This window comes from Centropristis striata, chromosome 13, assembly GCF_030273125.1.
Source record: "Centropristis striata isolate RG_2023a ecotype Rhode Island chromosome 13, C.striata_1.0, whole genome shotgun sequence".
Classification (NCBI taxonomy): Eukaryota; Metazoa; Chordata; class Actinopteri; order Perciformes; family Serranidae; genus Centropristis; species Centropristis striata.
In genome coordinates this window covers 21906385-21932406 of record NC_081529.1, presented here as the reverse complement: position 1 = coordinate 21932406, position 26022 = coordinate 21906385, and the positions used below count along the sequence as shown (strand labels likewise).

At 41.4% G+C, this 26022-nt stretch overlaps 1 pseudogene; it reads left to right on the top strand.

Annotated features, from left to right (window-relative positions):
• Positions 1-523: 523 nt before the first annotated feature.
• LOC131983573 (protein NLRC3-like) lies at positions 524-15629 on the top strand (annotated as a pseudogene).
• Positions 15630-26022: the final 10393 nt, after the last annotated feature.

Below are 26022 nucleotides of genomic sequence, written 5' to 3'. Positions count from 1 at the left end.
GTGTCCGTCTACACTGCCAAGACGCAAAACTCTGCTCAGATCTGCTTACGTCACGTATGTGTTTACAAACATAAACAACGTGGGATTATTTCCATGCGTCGGACCTTCAAGCTGCTCTGGCAGCTCTAGTAAACTTACAGGAGTCTTTCCACCAAATGTACAGGATATGTACAGATAGTATTACTGAACAGAGAAGGATCTGGAATTACCTCCATCACATTTTGGATGCAGCAATTCGTCGGAGGCGAGCCAGACGGCTGTGAACGAGACCTGGGAGATCTAGTGATGGTGGATAACTTTGTGGAAGGAGTAGCGGATGAAAATGTGTGGCGTGAAAACTTCTGCATGCCCAAAGATGCTCTTATCGCTTTAAGTGATGCCGCCTGGCATGCATACAATCGAATTTCACACACTTTTGCGTCACCGTATGCACGCAGATTTCCTCCCGAAAATGCTCGTCTAAACGAGGAATAGAAAGTGAAACGCGACGCCACTTTTGCGTCTTCTGTTCAGACCGTCGTGTAAACGTAGCCTATATTTAGCGACTTTCAGACCCCTCTAGAGTCTCTGTCTAAAAAGCGACTAGCGGCTCTTTCTGTTGTTGTTGGAGACTATTGGAGGCTCGTTATACTCTTGATGTTTACCCCTCCGCGTACACTGCAAAATGAATCACGCATGCGCGAAGTCGCCGCTACTGATCCCGCCCTGACAGACAGTCAGAAGGTGCGTCACACTTCTCTAGTTCGTCTCTCCCTTATTTACAGTCTATGGTCTCTCCTCGATCCGAATTTATTCTGGTGCGCAATCTTTAACATAGACATAATTTTCCATGTCTATGATCTTTGCGACCGTCCCAAAGCTCTTAGAATTTCTTTTTTTTAATTCAAGAAACTTTATTTATTTAACCCCATGATGCCTGACCCAAGAACTCATGGACATAAAATGTTTATTTGACTCTGAACTTTTTAGTTGACCCTTTAACAAAATGTAAAAAATATTTTTTAAATTATTGCCATATATGTTTTTTGTTTCTATCATATTCAATACAACGGGCATTACATGAAAAATAAGATGATGAAAAAAAAAGGTAGCCATTTTCTTATTGGCCAACTGTGACAATGCCTTTTAGTTTTTCAAACAGCTACCTTTTTCAATCCGTTTTCTTTCTTTTATTTTTTATTACTGACAATCTTCTCATTCATGTCTTGTATTTCAATATGGACCTCTTCCATCATATTCCCACGGCGTAATTTCTGGTGTTGTTAAGGTTACCCAGGGTGCGAACAACCTCATTGTCAGTATGGACAGAAGAGATTGTAGGTTTTTTGGCAATTGGAGGCTTACTAGGATTCAGGGTTAATGGAGGGAACTCTTCTTCATAACCCTCTTGCAGGTTGCAGTCAATCTGGGTGTCGAGGTTGTTGTCGTTTATTGTTTGTTTATTTCCCTCCTTGCTAGATTAATTAGGTCGTAGCTTCACGTGACGCTTCAGAGGAAAGGACTTCTCATGTGTGAGAAGGTCACCTGAGTGACCTTGAGTGACCTGAAAGGCGCCTATAAATAACATGTATTATTATTATCATTATTGTTATGTCCAATCAACTGCAGCATCCAATCAATAATAAATACCCAGCAAGGGGGCGTGTCGACCGGTAAAAGACTTGCTCTCATGTGAACTCGCTCATAGCTCCCCAATATCCCTTCTCCATCCTCCGAGCACAAATAAGAGCTTTGGGACGGTCATAAAGATGGCGCACCAGAAGAACTTTCAATTGAGGACCGAGGAGAGATAGAATAAGAGAACTGAAAAGGATTCTGGGATGTACCTAGAGTGTCTCTTTTGGGTCACTTTTGCCGGTCCCAAGGCCAGATAAAGGAGGAGGGTTGGAATTTGTAGTTGTAGACATATTTAGGGGTTTTTTTTACTCACTTTTTGTCTCTCACATGATGTTATTCCTCCCTCCTAAGATTGATTTAACGGAATCGTTACTCGGTATTACCTTCGTAATTTGGCCGGTATCGTTAAAAGTACCGAGTTCGGTACCTAAGCCTAAACTGTAGGCTGTATGTTAGTTGATTTAGTTGTGAGCCAATTGAGCTAGTTGTAAGCTAGTAAGTTGTGGGCTAGTTGAGCTAGTTAAAATAGTTGTAGGCAAGTTGAGTTAGGTGTAAGCTATTTCAATAAGTTTTTGGAGAGTTGAGCTAGCTAAAAGCTAGTTGACGTAGTTGTGAACTCATTAAAAGCTAATTCAGCTAGTTAAGCTAGTTGTAAACAACTAACAACAGTTAGTTGTAGGCTAGTTGACCTAGTTAAAAACTAGTTCACATAGTTTTTCATCCAAACTTTATGTTTATCTATATTTATGGACGGGTAGATGTCTAATTCTTGCATCCCTGTCTTCCTGTCCTGTCCACCCCTATTGCCTGTTAAGCGTCTTAGAGTGTTTAGAAAAACGCTATATAAAAGAAATGTATTATTATTATTTTTTATTTTATTTTTTATTATTATGTCATTTTTGAGCTAATTGAGCTAGTGATGAGCTTGTACAGTTCAGGTGCTTCCCTAAATAATCACTTTGGTTATTCATGAGTTCAATAGTTGGGCTATTTGTTTGCTTGTTGTTTAGCTCAACTAGCAAACAACTATCTTACAGGTATAATCGTAACCAGCTGTAAACTACTTGTTGGTTAGTTGAATAAGCTGAGTACTCTGCGCACCATTAGTATAAGATAGTTGTAAATTTGTTGAGCTAGCTGAGTTAGAAGCTAGTTGTAGACTAGCTGGGCTACCTGTAAGCTAATTGAGCTAACTGTGAGTTGTTGAGTTAGTTGCTAGCTGAGCTGGTGGTAAACCAGAAAGCTGTGAGTCAGTTGTAAACCTCCTGTCAGTGAAGCAGGTGTAACCTAACTAATACTGCTAATTGTAAACTAGTTGTAAGTTAGTTAACTTGTGTGTTAGTTATAAAATTGCTGGGAGCTTTGTAGAGAATGTTGTTGTTGTTGTTGTTGTTGTTGTTGTTGTTGCTGTTGTTGTTGTTAAGAGTGAATCTCTCCCTGCAGGTGTGGACTCTGATATGGATCAGTGTGAGGACAGAGAGGAGGTACAGCAGCAGAGACCTGAACCTGAACCTGACCCTGACCCTGACCCTGGACCTGAGCCCAGCTGTGTGTCCATGAAGAGTGACCAATCTAAGGGTGGCTTCATTAACTTTCAAGTTGGACAACCTGAACCTGAACCCAGCTGTGTGTCCATGAAGAGTGACCAATCTAAGGGTGGCTTCATTAACTTTCAAGTTGGACAACCTGAACCTGAACCCAGCTGTGTGTCCATGAAGAGTGACCAATCTAAGGGTGGCTTCATTAACTTTCAAGTTGGACAACCTGAACCTGAACCCAGCTGTGTGTCCATGAAGAGTGACCAATCTAAGGGTGGCTTTATTAACTTTCAAGTTGGACAAACTGGAAGGTAAGATTTTTTAAAATGATAAAAGATTTTTTTTTTAATATCTGGCTTGCTCAGAACTTCATAGTGAAGGTGGTAAAAAAAATAGATTTTTGATCAAATACAGAATAATATTAAAGTTGATTTTAAAAGTTTTATGAATTCTCTGAACTATCAAAGTGATCGCTGCATGCCAGCGGTTGAACAGTCATTGTTTTACAAGTCACAATAAGTAGGGCTGCACTATCGTAAATATAACAAATTTACCCAAAATAAATTTTAAAAACTTGACTTTTAAAATTTTTATTTCAATATTCTATTAATTTATCTTCTCTTTAAAACAAACAAATAGGGGCATCCCGGTGGCACACCTGGTAGAGCGCATACCACAGAGGCATAGTCCTCGTGAGCGAAAAAAATATGACAAACAAACTATGCACTGCAGGGCATTATTCCTCAACAGAAAATCACCCAGTTGTAACTCGTAATCTTTGTTTTACATTCAAATATAAAGTCTCTCCAAAACAAAGTTAACGCAAGAGCTTGTTCCATTTCATTATTACTTTTAGCAATACAACAGCAAAATAACAATGTATGAAACAATGTAAAATTCAAGTCACTTTTATCACCAGTAACAAAATGGTCGAGCAGTTAAACAGTTTAGCAACAGTAGCCTCACATTTCTTCTCCATCAGATCTGTAAAGTGGCGCCTAGAGGGAACTGTGTATCCTGAATGAAATGTGTTGATCATGTCTCAAAGTCTTGACCTTCTACAATAGCAAGGGGTCTCGTGTCTTTCTGCGTTGTGCATGGATTTAGGTTTCTTTTTTAAGATACATAAAGCATTAGAGAAATAAAGATAAGTGACATATTTTAAAAATTACTATACTTTCTACATCACTGCTGTATAATATTAATAAAACATACATAGGCGGAATAATTGTTAGTATGTAATATCAACACTTTCCCTGAACTGGAGAATCAGAATTTCTACTTAGATACTGGACATAAAAATCAAAATGATTTATTTCATCACTGGATTAATATTTTTTTCTATCAATGTTGACTGACGAAAAATACCTGAAAGGATTTAGAGACTGTAACGACCAAATGTAAAACAGCCAATAACAATGTGAGATGATCTGTGGTGTAACGTAACAATTAACAGCAGCAGTGATGCAGGGGAACAGACATTAACATTAGAAATTAAATTACTATCAGCAGCAACACATTCCTCATGTTTATAATAGATATATATTTTACGTTTGGGTGGAGACAGAAACAAAACAGGGCTAACATCTGGGATGCTTCCGCTTCAAGTGCTCGTGCATTGCGATGGTACTGCTGTGATAAACCATTCCTAACTTGCAGAGCACCATGTTGTTCGGTCTCTGTACAACATACTCCCACACTTTTCATGATCTTTGGCGAGGTTTTTTCACCTCAGCTTGCTCTTTGGTGGTATCTACATAATCGATGACATCAATGCACCACCTCACCCCTACAAATAAGTCTCATGTCCAGGTCCTAGACTTTGTGATCCTAAACAAGTCATTACACAGGCTTCCTCAAATATGACATAAGTAACAGTTAATAAAGTACATTTGCAGAGATAAATGCTTTTAACTATTAAATGAGCTGAATAAGATTTAAAAAATAAAACAAAATCATCAGTCATTTTTGTCAGAGGCTTATGACCAGAACCTCTTGACTCACAGTGCTGAGCTGCATCTCAGATTAATCTTCAGATGATGAAAACCATCTACTGTTGACCTGCTGTGTCCTCCAAAAATCCACTGCCCACATCCTCCAATTCTCTATAAAAGGGTGCAGAATGAAAAGGGTTAACCAACATTTCAGCATTCATCACAATGTTAATGTGCAAGAGTTAACTAATCAGCTAATGTACGTCTGTAGTCCCTGAACAGGTTATTACATATTACTGACCTAAAGAGGTGAGTACAATGCTTCAGCAAGCACTACAGTTATTTTGTAGGTGACTTAGGTAGGACACTGGTGGTAGGTAATGCACATATGGGTGTCTGCCTGGTGTGTCAGCCAAAACACACAGTAGCCCTCCGATGAGTTTAAAGATTTTATTGTTGAAAAGGGTTTACACAGCACAGTTTAGCCAGCCAGAGTACACAGTTTGCTTAAAGGAGTGTTTGAGTATGGTCTAAAGAAATAAGAAAACAATGGAACAACATTAGAACATATTAATATCTAAAGAAAGCACATTTATTACAACTATTTAAACCAATTCTACATGAAGGCTTATATTTCTTCAACATAAATGATCTAATAGTACTACCTAGTGGTTGAACAAATAATAGCATGGATTATATAACATACACACGTGACTGCTGCTAACAACGGAGCCGTGGCAGCCGACATACCGTGACTAATGCCACCAAACATAGCCAAAAGTAGCCGCAAAGGTAACATAACAGGAATAATTGTAAACAAGGTATAATGCACTCAGCAGCAACAGTTACCTCGCCAGAGCAAACAGGTCACAAACTAACATGGAAGCATAATCACAGACATTATAAATGCCGCGACTGCACTCGATCATTCAATATACATAATTACACCACGCAAATCAACAGGGAACATTACCATTAACAAGAACAACTTACATTTTGGCAATGACGCACACATACCGCTCTGCACTCTTCTGGTCCAATCTGCCCCAGACTGATCACTACCGAGGCGCACCGTGTGTATTACCAAAGCGCCCCAAGAGGGGAACAACAGTATAACACAATACAGTACAAAAATATCTAAACAATGACAGTATGTGACTGGAGTATTAGAAATGAGGTATTATGATTATTCATGATTGCATGTTTGGTTTGATTCAATCTCTTAAGTTCCTGTTTAGAAGTTAGTTGGTAGTTAATTTACTGACCGCTCGTACAGATGACTGATGACAGATCACTGATATTACCAGTAATCATTGTGGATTCAGGACACTTTGTGAGCAATAAAACCTACAAACGTGCTCAGTGGACGACCAGGTCTACTTCCTGAGGAACAGCTGCAAGTCTTACTGCAGATGCATATCATACATACTTCTAAGATCATTGTCCTATAATCCATCTAGCTGAGGTGCTCATCCCCTACCAACACCAGAAAGTATCTGTTTGAAGGTCTGTCTGCAGCTCACTTGAGTTCTTCCTCAGTGAACATGCAGGTTGGGGTGCTAACCTTCCTGCTGCCAGCTGTCCCTCCAGACATCACCAACCTGTTGTTGTTTGTCTCCAAGTCTATCTTCAGGCATCACTGGCTAAACCAGACTTGGTGGTTGAGATATACCCAACAGTGCACTTTAACACATCAGTGATGTGATCTGGTGTCTTTGGGTGTTTCAGTTCTCTTCTTGGTGGACTCCATCTCCCAGGTGACCCATCCCACCTTGATCAGACCCCATAGATCCTTCCCTCTGGTCAGTCACCATCTGGATCTTTCAGCAGCTCTGATGTGATCCTGATGACTTGCTGATGCTCAGCAGTGTGACTGCTTTGCAGAACAATCAGACAGAAAATCCTCTACATCTGACATCAGCAGTTAGAGTTACAGACACCGTTCTAACATGTGCTGACATATGGTCCTCTTTCTGTCTGACCCAGGGTACAGTCAGCTCAAACATGATCAGCTGCTTTAATGCTTCTGTCAGTAGGACTCCCTCAGGCTTAAGTAATGTTGGTGTGAAAATGCTTTTATACCACCCACTCTTCCTCCTGAGCCTCAGTTCTGTCATTGTGTCATCATCTCAGAACTCCTTTAGAAAGCTGTTTGCATGTTTATGTCATTAAATGTCCCTAAACTTGATGTTTTCTCTGCAGAGTTCAGCAGCAGAGCTCAGAGGGCCTCAGTGGTCAGTCTGCCCCAAAGCATCAAACAGATCTGGACTCCATATTTATGGTGTGTACATGTACAAACAAACCTTTCACTATGAACTGCAGATTACTGCTGAACTACCTTTCAGGTCCTAACAGGCTCTATGCTGCTCTGTTTGGACCAGAAGGCCTTCAGACTGACGGATGAATCAAATGTTGTGAGCTTTAAACTAAATGTTCAGTTTATCGTTCTGTTCCAGCTGCTGGAGGAGAACATTGTCACTTTTGTGAAGAACGAGCTGAAGAAGATCCAGAAAGTTCTGAGTCCAGATTATCCAGAACGTTTAGAGAGTCAGTGGGAGGATGAGGATGAGGAGTGGAGGACGAGAAGCAGAGGGGAATTTCTGAAGATCACACTTCACTTCCTGAGAAGAATGAAGCAGGAGGAGCTGGCTGACTGCCTGCAGAGCAGTAAGTGGATTTATCTCAAATTTAACACGATGAAAGATGAAATGTTAAATAAAGGATGCACTCACTGATTCCATTTGTGGTTTGTTCATTCAGGAAGTTATTCTGGAGTGTGCCAACGAGAAACTAAAGTCTAACCTGAAGAAGAAGTTCCAGTGTGTGTTTGAGGGGATCTCTAAAGCAGGAAACCCAACCCTTCTGAATCAGATCTACACAGAGCTCTACATCACAGAGGGAGGGACTGCAGAGGTCAATGATGAACATGAGGTCAGACAGATTGAAACAGCATCTAGGAAACCAGACAGACCAGAAACAACAATCAGACAAGAAGACATCTTTAAAGCCTCACCTGGAAGAGATGAACCAATCAGAACAGTGTTGACAAAGGGAGTGGCTGGCATTGGGAAAACTGTCTTAACACAGAAGTTCACTCTGGACTGGGCTGAAGACAAAACCAACCAGGACATCCACTTCACATTTCCATTCACTTTCAGAGAGCTGAATGTGCTGAAAGAGAAAAAGTTCAGCTTGGTGGAACTTGTTCATCACTTCTTTGCTGAAACCAAAGAAGCAGGAATCTGCAGGTTTGAAGAGTTCCACGTTGTGTTAATCTTTGACGGTCTGGATGAGTGTCGACTTCCTCTGGACTTCCACAACACTGAGGTCCTGACTGATGTCACAGAGTCCACCTCAGTGGATGTGTTGCTGATAAACCTCATCAGGGGGAAACTGCTTCCCTCTGCTCGCCTCTGGATAACCACACGACCTGCAGCAGCCAATCAGATCCCTGATGACTGTGTTGACATGGTGACAGAGGTCAGAGGGTTCACTGACCCACAGAAGGAGGAGTACTTCAGGAAGAGATTCAGAAATAAGAAGCAGGCCGGCAGAATCATCTCCCAAATCAAGACATCCCGAAGCCTCCACATCATGTGCCACATCCCAGTCTTCTGCTGGATCTCTGCTACAGTTCTAGATCTGATGAAAACCAGAGAGGGAGGAGAGCTGCCCAAGACCCTGACTGAGATGTACATCCACTTCCTGGTGGTTCAGTCCAAAGTGAAGAACATCAAGTATGATGGAGGAGCTGAGACGGATCCACAGTGGAGTCCAGAGAGCAGGAAGATGATTGAGTCTCTGGGAAAACTGGCTTTTGATCAGCTGCAGAAAGGAAACCTGATCTTCTATGACTCAGACCTGACAGAGTGTGGCATCGATATCAGAGCAGCCTCAGTGTACTCAGGAGTGTTCACACAGGTCTTTAGAGAGGAGAGAGGACTGTACCAGGACAGGGTGTTCTGCTTCGTCCATCTGAGTGTTCAGGAGTTTCTGGCTGCTCTTCATGTCCATCTGACCTTCATCAAGTCTGGAGTCAATCTGATGGCAGAAGAACAAACAACCTCCTGGTGGTCTGAAGTGTTCAATAGCAAAGCAACACTTCTCTACCAGAGTGCTGTGGACAAGGCCGTACAGAGTCCAAATGGACACCTGGACTTGTTCCTACGCTTCCTCCTGGGTCTTTCTCTGCAGACCAATCAGACTCTCCTCAGAGGCCTGCTGACACAGACAGGAAGTAGCTCAAAGACCAATCATAAAACAGCCGAATACATCAAGAAGAAGATCAGTGAGGATCTTTCTCCAGAGAGAAGCATCAACCTGTTCCACTGTCTTAATGAACTAAATGATCATTCTCTAGTGAAGGAGATCCAACAGTCCCTGAGATCAGGACGTCTCTCCACAGATAAACTGTCTCCTGGTCAGTGGTCAGCTCTGGTCTTCATCTTACTGTCATCAGAAACAGATCTGGACGTGTTTGACTTGAAGAAATACTCTGCTTCAGAGGAGGCTCTTCTGAGGCTGCTGCCAGTGGTCAAAGCCTCCAACAAAGCTCTGTAGGTGACACATCACTATCCAGATTAAATGTAGCTTCCATTTTTTGTCTTTGTTCTCATGTTTTGATGATTCCTCTCCAGGCTGAGTGACTGTAACCTCTCAGAGAGAAGCTGTGAAGCTCTGTCCTCAGTCCTCAGCTCCCAGTCTTCTAGCCTGAGAGACCTGGACCTGAGTAACAATGACCTGCAGGATTCAGGAGTGAAGTGTTTTTCTGCTGGATTGAAGAGTCCACACTGCAGACTAGAAACTCTCAGGTCAGAATTAAGGAAATATACCCACTATTTTTTTTACAGCTTTCTGCTTTTGAGCTACTTTAGTGTCTGAGACATTTATGGTTTTGAGTATCCAAACCAAAAAAAGTACAAATGTAAACATGTTGCAAGGAATTAATTCTAATTTACAGAATTATGGTGTGTGTGTGTGTGTGTGTGTGTGTGTGTGTGTGTGTGTGTGTGTTCAGTCTGTCATACTGTATGATCACAGAGGAAGGCTGTGCTTCTCTGGCCTCAGCTCTGAGCTCCAACCCCTCCCATCTGAGAGAGCTGGACCTGAGCTACAATCATCCAGGAGACTCAGGAGAGAAGCTTCTGTCTGCTGGACTGAAGGATCCACACTGGAGACTGGACACCCTCAGGTATGGACAGACAGACAGGTGGACAATTTCAGGTGTGGACAGACAGACAGGTGGACACTCTCAGGTATGGACAGACAGACAGGTGGACACTCTCAGGTATGGACAGACAGACAGGTGGACAATCTCAGGTGTGGACAGACAGGTGGACACTCTCAGGTATGGACAGACAGACAGGTGGACACTTTCAGGTGTGGACAGACAGCAGCTCTCACTGTGTCTCTGTCTCTAACTGTGTGTCTCTGGTTGATGTTTAATGATAATATGAAGTTGATTGTGACTGTGTCTCTTCCTGCAGGGTGGACCATGGTGGACTGCAGAGACTGAGACCTGGTGTGAGGAAGTGTGAGTGTTTTTCAGATTCATTCATCAGAACTCAGCTGCACATGCAACAGCACATTTACACTTTTTCCTGACTCAAGTTGGATGATGAATTTCAATCAGGATTCAGGCTGGAAAGATGTTAGAATTCAATCAATTCATTTAAAATCCACCAACACAAAGAAAGTGAACACAGTGATCCAACAAAACTAATAAATACCTTTCATTAAGAATGGAGCCAACAGAAAGCTGACTTTGTTTCTTCTTCTCTTGACTCTTACTGATTTTATACAAGAGTTATTTTGCCTTCAGGTGCTGCTCGTAAACTTCACAAGCCTGAGTTGTTTTGTTCCTTCACTTTTCTTCTCTGGATGTTTTTAATAAATTGGTGTTGAAAAACCTACAAGTCATCAAGAAAACAGGACATAATTAATGTGAACAGATGTTGAGAAGTTGAATGAAGTGAGTTGAGGTGGATTTACCTTCCAGTTACTGGGAGACCTGCGACCACATGTACGCCACATACACACAAGAAACAATGTGTTTGCATATTTGTGTGTTGAGTTTTTGCATGTGGCTCCTGTCTGATGAAAAGCGCCTTAAAGCCAGTTGGTGGAGCCACAGCCCTCTGATATTCATTTAAAAATCCAGACTGTGCTGAAAGTTTTCTGTATCAGTGGACAGTTTGATATTTGATGATCAAAGGTGTGAACTTTGTGCTGAATGTGACCTCTTTGGTGGAGCTAATAACAGTTTGATAAAGCAGATGGTTCGGAGCTGCTTTGTGCTGCAGTGGAAGATGATGTGTCACTTTTATTAGTGAGATTTTATTCACTACATGTGTTTATTGATGCGGATCTCCATCAGCTGTCATCCTCGAGTCCACACAAGGAAAAACACACAATATTACTGACATGTTGACTCTCATGTTAACTTACTGTTACACTGTGAAACTTTGAAGGATTTTCTTTCACTAATTGTCATTACATTTCTTAATAAATCATCAGAAGATAACCTGCAGCTATTTTGTGTCTTGTTTTCTCCATCAGATGTCTGTGAACTGGAACTGGACACAAACACAGTACACAGAAAAGTCAAACTGTCTGACAACAACAGGAAGGTGACACATGTGGAGAAGGATCAGTCATATCCTGAACATCCAGACAGATTTGAAGTCTGGCCTCAGCTACTGTGTAGACCTGGTCTGACTGGTCGCTGTTACTGGGAGGTCGAGTGGAGAGGAAGAGTTAATATTTCAATGAGTTACAGAGAAATCAATAGGAAAGGAAAGGGTGAAGACTGTGCTTTTGGATGGAATGATCAGTCTTGGAGTCTGGACTGCTCTGATGTTGATGGTTACTCTGTCAGCCACAATAACAGAAGAACCGACCTCTCCTCCTCCTCCTCCTCCTCCTCCTCCTCCTCCTCTGGTAGAGTAGCAGTGTATGTGGACTGTCCTGCTGGCACTCTGTCCTTCTACAGAGTCTCCTCTGACACACTGATCCACCTCCACACCTTCAACACCACATTCACTGAACCTCTTTATCCTGGGTTTGGGTTTAGGGTCCTGACACCTGTTTCCTCAGTGTCTCTGTGTCCTCTGCAGGTCTGAGAGTCTCTCCTGTGGACAGAAACTCTGCTGACTGAAATCAAAGTTCAGTCTGTTCACTATCACTCAGTGCACTGTGAAGCAGATCTGACCCAGACTCAAACACAAAACATTCATTCGTCTGATTTCATCTCTTTGATGATCAACATCTTGTTTCACTAAAACACTCCATATTTGACATATTACGAGTATTTCTTTTTTATTTTGACATTTCCTATAGTTGAATTAGATGCTCACATTGCCACCTTTACTCTTTATCTTGAATGCCATCTTTTGTTTATTTGATCATGTTCATAATTTCTGACTGTTACTTTTGTTTATGTATTTTGCAACAAAATAGGTTTTTATTGCAAAACGTTCCACACTGCAATCAGGAAATACATTTTAAGAGCTAAACTATCTATTTTTAAATTTATGATTAAAAATGTATTAATGTCAATGAAAGAAATGTTCGCAAATCCAAAAGTTTTGTTTATATAGTATCTGTTTTGTTTCCAAATCTAAAAAATATTTTATGGTATCCAAAAGTGTTTCTATGTCTGTAAGTTTTGTTTGAAAATCTAAATTCTTTATGTAACTTTTAAAGTTCTGTTTGTAAATCTAACAGGCTTATCTCTTTTGGGGTTCACTATTTGTCAAACCTGGGAACCACTGATGTGGGTGTCAAAAATGTGTAAAGATGGCTTTCAAAGTTGTAAATAATTATCAAAAATAATTATTAATTATATCAAATCATGAATAACGGCTTTGGATGGGGCAGCACTCTAAAATGATGAAAAGATGAACAATTTAACTGAATCAGCTCGTCTAAATCCCATCACAGCCTCCTTTGTGGCTGCTGTCCCTGTATAACATTGTAATCAATCCAATATGCACAAATGGATGAAATCCATCTGTGGTTTAAAATCTGAAAAAAATCTAAAAGTTTTGTTTGTTTTCTAACAAAAAGTTTGAAAGTCCAAACGTTTTTTGAAAGCCTTTGATATGTTTTTAGTGTTTCTGTGTTCATGTATACATGTGTGATACAAAATATGTGGTTTTGTTGAGAGGTTACTGCTGTTTATTCCCTCTGAGACTGAGAGGTTTGTTGCTATTGTATTGGTTCATTGTGGTCTGTCTGGTTTGGCGTGGGTCGCACGGGGAAGCACACAGTGACGCGCTGTTGCGTGACGTGGATGCTGGGTGGCGGCGCCTGCCGTCAGCGTCACTGGGACTCTAAGCAACGAATCGCGAGGTAGAGCTCATAATCCAGATGAATGAAGAATGAGCAACAGTGGGTCTGCCTCGCTGATTTCTGTGTTATGATTTCAGGTTATTTACTCTTTTTTATATATATATATATGACTACAAATCAGTGCCGGCTGGTGTAATTGATTTTAGGTGGGGCTGAACGATTGTAATCTAAACCCCTGTAGGAGGGTCTAGGGGCATCCTCCCCCGGAAGAAATTTTTGTGGTTTTCACATACAAACGAAGCATTATGACAAAATAATAAAAGCAAAATAGAACATTTACTTACAAAGACGAATGGGGCCGGGAAACTATGTTTTAAGTTCATTTATTTTAGAATGTAGAATTCAGCAACATGAAGAGTGCAAATACATCAACAAAAACTGTGAATTACATACAAGGTAACATACAGAGAGAGAGAGGAGAGAGAAACTTTTGTGTGTGATTGCTCAAGACACACTTAAAGCTTGATGCCACCATAGGTTTGCAGTAGGTTTGCAGAGGATTATATACAAAATGTATGTTCTTACAGCAATGCGGTGATCTAGCTGCGTTGCTATGGTAATTTGGCCTAGCATGGCTAGTTTCACACAGTTCATATGCACTCTTGCTCGCTTGTGTTTTTTGATCCGTTCTGACATATGTTTCAAATCTCTCACCCCTGTCTTTGTCCACAAACTATCACAAGCACTTGTTTTAAAAAGTAAACAAGGAAAGCAAAAAATTGCATTGGCATACCCACAGCTAGCTAACCAAGCCTTTCGATTGAACCAACCTTTGGAAAAACATCTCTTGTAGGTTTTCTCCTTTTCTCTTGCTTATTGGGTTATATTCACTTCTGGCTTGTCTGGTCTGAGTTCTTTTACTTGAAGTTTTTCTGCTAATGTTCTTCTTTCAAAGGGATACATAAGCAAAGACTTCACTGAATTTGGGGCTAAAACATTCATGGTACTCGAAGTCGCCATTCTGCTCCTCTCTAAGGGAAGAAGGCAAATGCGCACACCACTGCACGTTACCACGCATCTTGGGGTGATATTTTCAGCGCCCCTAAACCATAAAATTTGACGACGCTGATTGGCTAAATATGTACTTTTCTGCATAGCAACCGTGGAACCATTGGCTAAAAATTCACGCTTGTTGTGCTGAGCAAACTAGCGCCCCAGGAAGACCGCTACTTCACCAAAATGATAAACATTGACCATGAAAGTGAATGAAAAATAATTCTGGATTTTTTTTTAAATAATAATTTGGGATATCTAAAGATATTCTAAAGTAAATACATTATTAGATTGTAATTAACATAGGTTATTTCTCAAAATGAGAAAGATTATAAAATAAAATAAAAAATAATATAAATAAACAGGGCAGGTTGGCGGGAGGGCGGCGCCCCAGCGCCCTCTATAGGCGAGCCGCCACTGCTACAAATGTGGAAAAACTAATATGAATCCCTGGTGATATGTGGTTTGTAAGCTAAATGCATGTTAAGTATGTAAATATTAAAGTGTCATGTGTTATGGTTCGAACTCATGGATTATAATGGCAAGTTATGAGTCAGCCATGTGTATTCTTTCTGTTGGTATTCTTATAGTGTAAATGTGAAATTGCCTAACTGCAAGGGAGATTTATTCTGTTATATTAAGTGAACACTTGTAACATGTACAATTATTACAAAGAAAATACTCTTTCCATGAGAGGATACAGATGATGTGTGTTTGAGGGAGAAGTGCATACATGATTGATGATAGACAGATGACATGATTAAAAGGGAAAATTTTTATTTTAGTGTAATTCTAAGTTTCTTTTCTTGGAAATATGTGAAATTGAACATTCATGTGGATGTTATACAAATGTGGTTCTAACCAGTGATTCAATGCAGACAAATAACAGAAAGAATTCATGATTGCAGTGAAAAGGTTCAAATTGAATATGTAAATAATAATAATCCAGATGAATTGAGAATGAGCAACAGTGGGTCTGCTTCGCTAATTTCTGTGTTATAATTTCAGAAACCCCTATCAGAGGATTATCCTTATATCTGCCAGCAGAGACCAAGCCGGGACCCGCTACACATACACTTATGTTGTAATAAAAATGTGATAAGGACGACTGAGACTCACGTTTTTCCTTTTGTTCATTCTAAATAAAGATTTCCACGTCGTCAGGGTTTAGCTGAATCCTGACAGGCAGACTTTTTTTTAAATTAAAAAAATTAAAAGCCATTAAAAAAACAATTGTCCTTTATTATTTTGTACTTTTTACTTCAGTTTTTACCGTTTGTGTTTTATTGCGAAAATCCGCAGCGGAAGTGTGTGGTGCTAAATGCGGTGCATTTCGGGACTCTGTTCACTCGGACAAAAAGTGAGTAAAAAGTTAATGTACATTTCATATGCAGAAACGTTTCATGAAGAAAATCTTGTTTAAATGAGGGTACGAATGATATAAAGACAAACCTCTCTGTTAAAGTCAGAGGAATCAGTATCAGATCACTGCAGTAAAAGTACTAATACCACACTGTGAAATTACTCACTACAAGTAAAAGTACAACCATATCAGCATCAAAATGTCCTGAAAGTATCAAAAGTAAAAGTACTTGTTGTGCAGATTGTTTTATATTCCAGGATTATTATTTTTTATGTTTTTGTGTAAGCAGCGTTTTAATTATGTAAAGATATGACTCATTTAAACTACTTAATATACTGTAATGAGGTTTAATTCATTTTTAAAAAGTCTAATTACTTTGAATTATCATGTTTTAATGTTAAATCTCCTGAAAAGTAACTAAAGCTGTCAGCTAAATGTAGTGGATTAAAAACTACAATATTTACCTGTAAATGTAGTGGAGTAGAAGTATGAAGTTACATCAAATGGAAATACTCAAGTCACATAAAAAATGTACTTAAATACAATTCTTGAGTAAATGTATTTGGTTACATTCCACCACTGGTGAAATGATGACCATTCAAGATGAATAAAACATGTTTTTTATTAGTATTACACTTTTCTGAAAGATATTTGTTTAATTGGAACTAAAAGGAAGAAGCATAAAACAATCAACAAACACACGTTGAGTATTTTCTGCTCTACAATCACAAAAGGTAAATTTGTTGTTCAAAGCTGGAAAAATGAGCTGATGATATTTTAACAGGATCTGTGTTCAATCTGAGACAGAAACTCTTTGGTAGTTTGCTAGTTGAGCTGACAGAAGTTAAATATGTGTTGCAGACATGTTTAGATATTTAGTTATGAGCACTAAATGGCAGCAGAGCCTCCATTTGGTTCTTTATTGCAAGAAGGAGCTTTAGAGTGAAAACTCTGATTTAATGCAGCTGCTACCAGTATTCATAACTGGGTTTTTATTGATGTTACTCACTATTACAAAGTCATTTGACAACGTTTATTTTTTTGGATTCACAAAATAAAAATATCCATTTTAATAATTGAAACACGAGCTTGTATTGATTTTGGCAAGTTAGACCATCTATTAAGATCCGCCTCAATTTTATTATAGATGCCCTGAAAATTCTTATTGGCAATTTTAGCTAATGAAGGAAAAATGTCCACCCCTAAGTATTTAAACTGTTTGACCACTGGGATGTGCTGTGGTAATGAGCTCAGGTTTTTTGATGCGATGATTGATGAGGGTGCATTTACCAGCCACTTCTTTTGTCATGTTGAATATCTCCTGGTGTTCTGCCAGGAGAGCAGATAATTGTTCTTTCTGGTGCTGACAAGCAGGAGACTCTTGCAGTGATACCAAGGGCAGCATAGTGCATGAATTGGCACAATCTCTGATTCATCCATCGGGAAAAACTCCCCCAGATGTGTCCCCTCTCTCAGCGTAATGTTGTGATGTGTGGGATTTAACACCCTAGCCAGGGTAACCCCTTTCTTCACAGAGGTCACCGCATGAGCCACCACACACATTTGTTCTGAATGTTGGGCTCTAAGTAACCCACAAAGTCTGGAGACTGGTCCATGGGTCTGGTTGGTGACACACTGACTGACACTAGCATTTCACTGAGGGGAGACAGGATCATGGCAGTGGTTATGGAAACATTTCAACACTCTGGAATCAAGTCTCTGACACTCAGAAGTGGGACAACCGTGTCCCATAGCTGCAGTGTGCCATGAGCATAATCCAGAAGGGCACGGTTTGCCACCAGAAAGTCCAGGCCCGGTAGTGCTGTCTGTGTGGACCCCCGAAGTACGTGGAACACATGTTGCCAGGACTTAGTTCCTAGATGCAAGGTGACTGTTATGGTCCCCAAAGTATCCAGCATCTGTCCATTCACAGCCCGTGCAGCAACAAAGGCAGCCTTTAGGGGGCATTGTGCAGTGTTGGAACCGATTTCCGGAAGTCTGCACTTATAAACGACTCTGTGGCACCTGAGTCCACCAGGATGTTGACTTCAGTGCCCTCAATGCTCCCCCTCACATAGGAAGTGTGCTGATGCTCTTCAGTGTCCTGTGTCAGTGTTTTAATTTGGAGGAAGTAACTGTTTCTTTCTCTAGGGAGCCCGTAGGGGATGTAGCTGATGTCTGGGCTCTAACATCAGCTACCTCTCGTTTCCCGACTGATTGGGTGTGTCCTCCCTTTTGGGGGAGAGGAACCGTACTCCCTGGCGTCTCTGGGTGTCGTCGTTAAAGGGGCCCCTAGAAGGTCGAGGACCACGCCAGTTTGGAGAGGAAGCTCTATCAATATAGGTAGCCTGGGGAGGCGGTCTGTCCCCAGGGCACCCCTCTGCCCTCTGCTCAGGCCAGCGACAGTCTGGTGATCGCCCTCTCTGTTCGTCCCGGGGGCCGACGTGACTGGCAGCCCTGTTCCCCACACATACACTGACACCCTGGGGAAGAGGTCCTCCACTCCTCCCTCCAGCCGTTTTGTCTCAGGCTCTTGTTTTCTTCTGTCATACGTCTCATCTCCAGCCTCATTTCCTTCATGTCCTCCGTAAGTCTCTCTAATGCCTTGTGCACACCTCCTCCATCTGATATGGAGTGCACCATGCCGGTTGCACTCCCTCCAAGGGGAGTGTGGCGTGCTTGGGCGGTAACATAGTCCATTTTAAGAGTCTCTATGGCCATTTCACAGCGACCAGCAATGACCAGGGCCTCCTCTAGGTCACTAGGTTCATGACATTTGGCTCGCAGAGTTGGTCCCAGTCCTGCCAGGAACCTTCTGGGCTATTTCACCATAACCTGGGAAGGCTTCTTGCACTAGCTGGCTTATGTCTGCAGCATAAACGTCTAAGCTCTCCCCTTGAGCGCGGGAACGAGCAGAGAGGTTAGCTCTGAAACAGTCTAAGAAATGTCTCTGTCCAAAAGCCTCAAGAAGCTTCTCTTTAACTGCCGGATAATCAGCCTGAACGGCCGCTGGCAGGCTGTCCCACAGGAGAAAAGCTGCCTTGGTCAGCCATGTTGGCAAAAGTCTCACCAATTCATAGTCATGGTCACCTCCAGTGCCTCCCACGAGCGCTTTCACAGCCACTTCATACTGTCTGGCCCAGCAGGGGAAACTTTGCTTGTCTTCTCCGGTGAAGGGCGGCGGGAGCTCAATCCTAACTCCGCTGGCGAACGGACTCTCCCCGCGTTGCTCTCTGTCATGCAGTGGGTCTTGGTCAAACTTCCACATGTTTGCAGCTTCCGCTGTTTTATTTCTATGAACCGAGCTGATTCCTACCGCGAAGTGCAAGTCTGACGATACGACATGTAGGTTGTGCTAATTAAACTTTAGCAGCTAAGCTAAACGGTGCTAGCGGTAGCTAGCTACTTTGCTAAACTTCGGCGAACTGTTTCTGCGGTCCTTTATCTTATTGTCCACGAAGGGAAAAATCCCACCGTTGCCACCAATGTAACCGAGTATAAGGGCGCCTATACTAGATGGATGCTAAAATAATAAACGGACACGAATAGCTGTCTTCAACAGGAGAGGTCTCACTTTTATTCCTCTTCACAGTTTGTTCTCACAACAACAGTCAATACTCCACCGGACCAACAACACACTACTTCCGGTCTATCCTTCACAATAAAACACTTGTGTAATGAATAATATCTGACAAAGGTCAACTAAGAGCCACCATTACAAAACTAGGTTACACTAGTTGCAGACAAATTTAATAGTGGATAATTAGTCTGTGACATCATCGACCCGTGGATGTTGCCGACACGTCCAGGTGAGATAATTAGCTTCTCAGCTAGCTAACGGTCCGGGTACTATAGTATAATTCCTTTTTCTGTCCAAACAAAAATACGAAAAAAGGAAAACAGTGCCCCCTTTTCCTTTTTTCGTTTTAAACCAAAAACGAAAAAACTGATTTTGCTATCAGCATCAAAAAACGAAATAACCGAACAACCTAAATGAAATAATGGCCGTTATTTGTTTTTTGCAAATTCATTTTTCCTTTTTTCATTTCTCATTTATTGATATGTCTTATAATTTAATATATAATATATATTATATATAATATATAATATAATATAATTTTCCAGTGACACAATGCAGCTGCAGGCCTTAACTTTTAGTCATGTCCCATGGAAAGCATCTATATAAATTTAAGTTATTCTTTTTTTTAATTATTATTATTATTATTATTATTATTACTACTACTACTACTACTACTACTACTACTGCAGCTGTATGTCTCACTTATCAACAATTTGTTTCTAAATTAAAATTTTGAGTTCACTGTGCCTCAAACCTGAGCACCACTTATTTGGGTATCACAGTCCTGTGTTAAGATGGCTATGGAAAGTTAATAATTTTCAAAAAGAATTCTTTATTATATGAAATAATATGACTTGATTTACTCAAAGGCACTAACTAACTAAATCAGTCTCATAAAATGACTAAACCATCAAGCTTGATAATTATGAGTATAAACAATATTTAGTGAAGGTTGAAGGAAGTTGGAGCTCTTTCCATTGAAAGTTGGCATCATTCATTCATGTACAACATAAAACGAACAGCATGTGTATTTTAAAACCTTATGCTTGTTGCCTTGCCCTTTGGTGGAGGAAAGCAGGAAGATACTGAGAGAGTTGGTTCCTTGGGTCCAGTCCTTTAATGGGCTAGTTGTTGACTGATCACTGCAGGGTTAGTTGCTCGGTACAAACTCACTCTGTTAGCTCTTGTTGCCTGTTAGCTGACTGACCTTGTGTTGTGGTTTCTGAGGTTTGCTAAAGTTAATTGATTGTTAACTAATGAAACATCTAACACAGGCTTCTGTTTGGCTACTGAGTAGTATTGAATAGGCCACATTCATAGGAATCATGAGAGCACTTCAGGTAGGGAAAGTCCAGAGGGGGAAAAGTAGCCTATGTGGCTACAAGCCCTTTTCTCTGAAATCCCCAGGGAGAAAGAGTTGGAGAAAGTGGAGAGGAGAGTTTGAATGAGAGAAAATTAGGTGCATTCCCATTAGGTACTTTTCCATCTAGTGAGCTGATATGGGTGTGACTTGGGAGAGAAGATCCGCCCAACTTCACCAGCTAGCCGCTCAGGCTCTTGCGGAGCAGTGGTACAGCTCGCCACACAGCAAGTGGTCTTATTTGTCAGATGTTTGCATGTGAAACGATCCGACAAGTGTTGGGTTGGCAATTAAGTAGTTTCTTCTTCTTCTTCTTCTGAAATTCCTTTTCTAGTATAAAAAAACCCAGGCAAAACTCAAAGGCTCCATGAGTGAAGAGTGAATGTGAACACTTTACCCAGTCATAGGAGCTGAGGTATGATTTTCTAACTTTAGACTGCAAGTTTAGGGCAATTCCTAGCAGTTATTGGTGCTGACTGAGTCTTCAAGTTGACTGGGTGTTCAACAGCATTTTATAGGGACGATAACTGCCGCCAATCCCACTTTTCATGCAGTGATGTGTATTCCAAAAAGCATTTATTCATAAGAAAAGCAAAGTTAACAAACACATAATCCAAGTCCAATATGTGCAGACTATTTACAGGTGTGTGCTGAGGTCCTCTCACATAGGTGTGAAACTGTGAGGGACCCTTGGGAACTGAGTTTAATTGCTGTCTCCTTTGCTGGTGACTGCTTTGCAACAATCAGACAGAAAATCATCCACATCTGACATCAGCAGTTAGAGTTACACACACTTTTCTAACATCTGCTGACATATGGTCCTCTTTCTGTCTAACCCAGGGTACAGTCAGCTCAAACATGATCAGCTGCTTTAATGCTTCTGCCAGTAGGACTCCCTCAGGCTTTAGTAATGTTGGTGTGAAATGCTTCTATACCATCGACTCTTCCTCCTGAGCCTCAGTTCTGTCATTGTATCATCGTCTCAGAACTCCTTTAGAAAGCTGTTTGCATATTCATGTCATTAAATGTCCCTTAACTTGATGTTTTCTCTGCAGAGTTCAGCAGCAGAGCTCAGAGAGCCTCAGTGGTCAGTCTGCCCCAAAGCATCAAACACATCTGGACTCCATATTTATGGTGTGTACATGTACTAAACTACCTTTCAGGTCCTAACAGGCTCCATGCTGCTCTGTTTGGACCAGAAGGCCTTCAGACTGACAGATGAATCAAATGTTGTGAGCTTTAAACTAAATGTTCAGTTTATCGTTCTGTTCCAGCTGCTGGAGGAGAACATCATCACTTTTGTGAAGAATGAGCTGAAAAAGATCCAGAAAGTTCTGAGTCCAGATTACCCAGAATATTTAGAGAGTCAGAGGGAGGGTGAGGAGGTGTTGGAGGGTGAGGATGAGGAGGAGAAGAGAAGAAGCAGAGAGGAGTTTCTGAAGATCACACTTCACTTCCTGAGAAGAATGAAGCAGGAGGAGCTGGCTGACTGTCTGCAGAGCAGTAAGTGGATTTCTCTAAAAATGAACGTGGTGAAATGTTAAATAAAGGATGTACTGACTAATTTCATTTGTTGTTTGTTCATTCAGGAAGTAATTCTGGAATTTGTCAATGTCCAATTAAGTCTAACCTGAAGGAGAAGTTCCAGTGTGTGTTTGAGGGGATCTTTAAAGCAGGAAACCCCACCCTTCTGAATCAGATCTACACAGAGCTCTACATCACAGAGGGAGGGACTGCAGAGGTCAATGATGAACATGAGATCAGACAGATTGAAACAGCATCTAGGAAACCAGACAGACCAGAAACAACAATCAGACACGAAGACATATTTAAACCCTCACCTGGAAGAGATGAACCAATCAGAACAGTGCTGACAAAGGGAGTGGCTGGCATTGGGAAAACTGTCTTAACACAGAAGTTTACTCTGGACTGGGCTGAAGACAAAACTAATCAGGACATCCACTTCACATTTCAATTCACTTTCAGAGAGCTGAATGTGCTGAAAGAGAAAAAGTTCAGCTTGGTGGAACTTGTTCATCACTTCTTTGCTGAAACCAAACAAGCAGGAATCTGCAGGTTTGAAGAGTTCCACATTGTGTTCATCTTTGACGGTCTGGATGAGTGTCGACTTCCTCTGGACTTCCACAACACTGAGGTCCTGACTGATGTCACAGAGTCCACCTCAGTGGATGTGCTGCTGACAAACCTCATCAGGGGGAAACTGCTTCCCTCTGCTCGCCTCTGGATAACCACACGACCTGCAGCAGCCAATCAGATCCCTGCTGACTGTGTTGGCATGGTGACAGAGGTCAGAGGGTTCACTGACCCACAGAAGGAGGAATACTTCAGGAAGAGATTCAGAAATAAGAAGCAGGCCGGCAGAATCATTTCCCACATCAAGACTTCACAAAGCCTCCACATCATGTGCCACATCCCAGTCTTCTGCTGGATCTCTGCTACGGTTCTGGATCTGATGAAAACCAGAGAGGGAGGAGAGCTGCCCAAGACCCTGACTGAGATGTACATCCACTTCCTGGTGGTTCAGTCCAAACTGAAGAACATCAAGTATGATGGAGGAGCTGAGACAGATCCACCCTGGAGTCCAAAGAGCAGGAAGATGATTGAGTCTCTGGCAAAACTGGCTTTTGATCAGCTGCAGAAAGGAAACCTGATCTTCTATGACTCAGACCTGACAGAGTGTGGCATCAATATCAGAGCAGCCTCAGTGTACTCAGGAGTGTTCACACAGGTCTTTAGAGAGGAGAGAGGACTCTACCAGGACAGGGTGTTCTGCTTCATCCATCTTAGAAAGTCCATCTCTCCTCAGAGGTCTGCTGACACAGACAGGAAGTAGCTCACACACCAATCAGAAAACAGTTGAATACATCAAGAAGAAGATCAGTGAGGATCTTTCTCCAGAGAGAAGCATCAACCTGTTCCACTGTCTGAATGAACTGAATGATCGTTCTCTAGTGAAGGAGACAGTCCCTGAGACCAGGAAGTCTCTCTACAGATAAACTGTCTCCTGCTCAGTGGTCAGCTCTGGTCTTCATCTTACTGTCATCACAAACAGATCTGGACGTGTTTGACCTGAAGAAATACTCTGCTTCGGAGGAGGCTCTTCTGAGGCTGCTGCCAGTGGTCAAAGCCTCCAACAAAGCTCTGTAGGTGACACATTACTATCCAGATTAAATGTAGCTTCCATTTTTTGTATTTGTTCTCTCTCTCATGTTTTGCTGATTCCTCTCCAGGCTGAGTGGCTGTAACCTCTCAGAGAGAAGCTGTGAAGCTCTGTCCTCAGTCCTCAGCTCCCAGTCTTCTAGTCTGAGAAACCTGGATCTGAGTAACAACGACCTGCAGGATTCAGGAGTGAAGTGTTTTTCTGCTGGATTGAAGAGTCCACACTGCAGACTGGAAACTCTCAGGTCAGAATTAAAGAAGTATACCCACTATATTTTACAGCTTTCTGCTTTTGAGGTATTTAAGTATCTGAGACATTTATGGTTTTGAGTGTCCAAACCCAAAAAAAAAGAGTACAAATGTGTTGCAAGGAATTCATTCTAATTTGTGTGTGTGTGTGTGTGTGTGTGTGTGTGTGTTCAGTCTGTCATACTGTATGATCACAGAGGAAGGCTGTGCTTCTCTGGCATCAGCTCTGAGCTCCAACCCCTCCCATCTGAGAGAGCTGGACCTGAGCTACAATCACCAAGGAGACTCGGGAGAGAAGCTTCTGTCTGCTGGACTGAAGGATCCACACTGGAGACTGGACACTCTCAGGTATGAACAGACAGACAGGTGGACTGTCTCATGTATGGACAGACAGACAGGTGGACACTCTCAGGTATGGACAGACAGACAGGTGGACACTTTCAGGTATGGACAGACAGCAGCTCTCACTGTGTCTCTGTCTCTAACTGAGTGTCTCTGGTTGATGTTTAATGGTGATATGAAGTTGATTGTGACTGTGTCTCTTCCTGCAGGGTGGACCATGGTGGACTGCAGAGACTGAGACCTGGTGTGAGGAAGTGTGAGTGTGTTTCAGTTTCATTCATCAGAACTCAGCTGCACATGTAACAGCACATTTAGACTTTTTCTTGACTCAAGTTGAATGAGGAATTTCTCCAGAGTTTCAATCAGGATTCAGCTTCTGTTTTCAGTCAGTGTGACTGGAAAGATGTTAGAATTCAATCAATTCATTTAAAATCCACCAACACAAAGACAGTGAACAAAGTGATCCAACAGAACTAATAAATACCTTTCATTAAGAATGGAGCCAACAGAAAGCTGACTTTGTTTCTTCTTCTCTTGACTCTTACTGATTTTATACAAGAGTCTTGTTGCCTTCAGGTGCTGCTCATAAACTTCACAAGCCTGACAGATAAAAGTTGTTTTGTTCCTTCACTTTTCTTCTCTGGATGTTTTTAATAAATTGGTGTTGAAAAACCTACAAGTCATAATTAATGTGAACAGATGTTGAGAAGTTGAATAAAGTGAGTTGAGGTGGATTTACCTTCCAGTTACTGGGAGACCTGCGACCACATGTACGACACATACACACAAGAAACAATGTGTTTGATAATTTGTGTGTTGAGTTTTTTGCATATGGCTCCTGTCTGATGAAAAGCATCTTAAAGCCAGTTGGTGGAGCCACAGCCCTCTGATATTCATTTAAAAATCCAGACTGTGCTGAAAGTTTTCTGTATCAGTGGACAGTTTGACATTTGATGGTCAAAGGTGTGAACTTTGTGCTGAATGTGACCTCTTTGGTGGAGCTAATAACAGTTTGATAAAGCAGATGGTTCAGAGCTGCTTTGTGCTGCAGTGGAAGATGATGTGTCACTTTTATTAATGAGACTTTATTCACTACATGTGTTTATTGATGTGGATCTCCATCAGCTGTCATCCTTGAGTCCACACAAGGAAAAACACACAATATTACTGACATGTTGACTCTCATGTTAACTTACTGTTACACTGTGAAACTTTGAAGGATTTTCTTTCACTAATTGTCATATCTTAATAAATCAGCAGAAGATAACCTGCAGCTGTTTTGTGTCTTGTTTTCTCCATCAGATGTCTGTCAACTGGAACTGGACACAAACACAGTACACAGAAAAGTCAAACTGTCTGACAACAACAGGAAGGTGACATGTGTGATGGAGGATCAGTCATATCCTGAACATCCAGACAGATTTGAAATTTGGCCTCAGCTGCTGTGTAGAACTGGTCTGACTGGTCGCTGTTACTGGGAGGTTGAGTGGAGAGGAAACGTTTTTATATCAGTG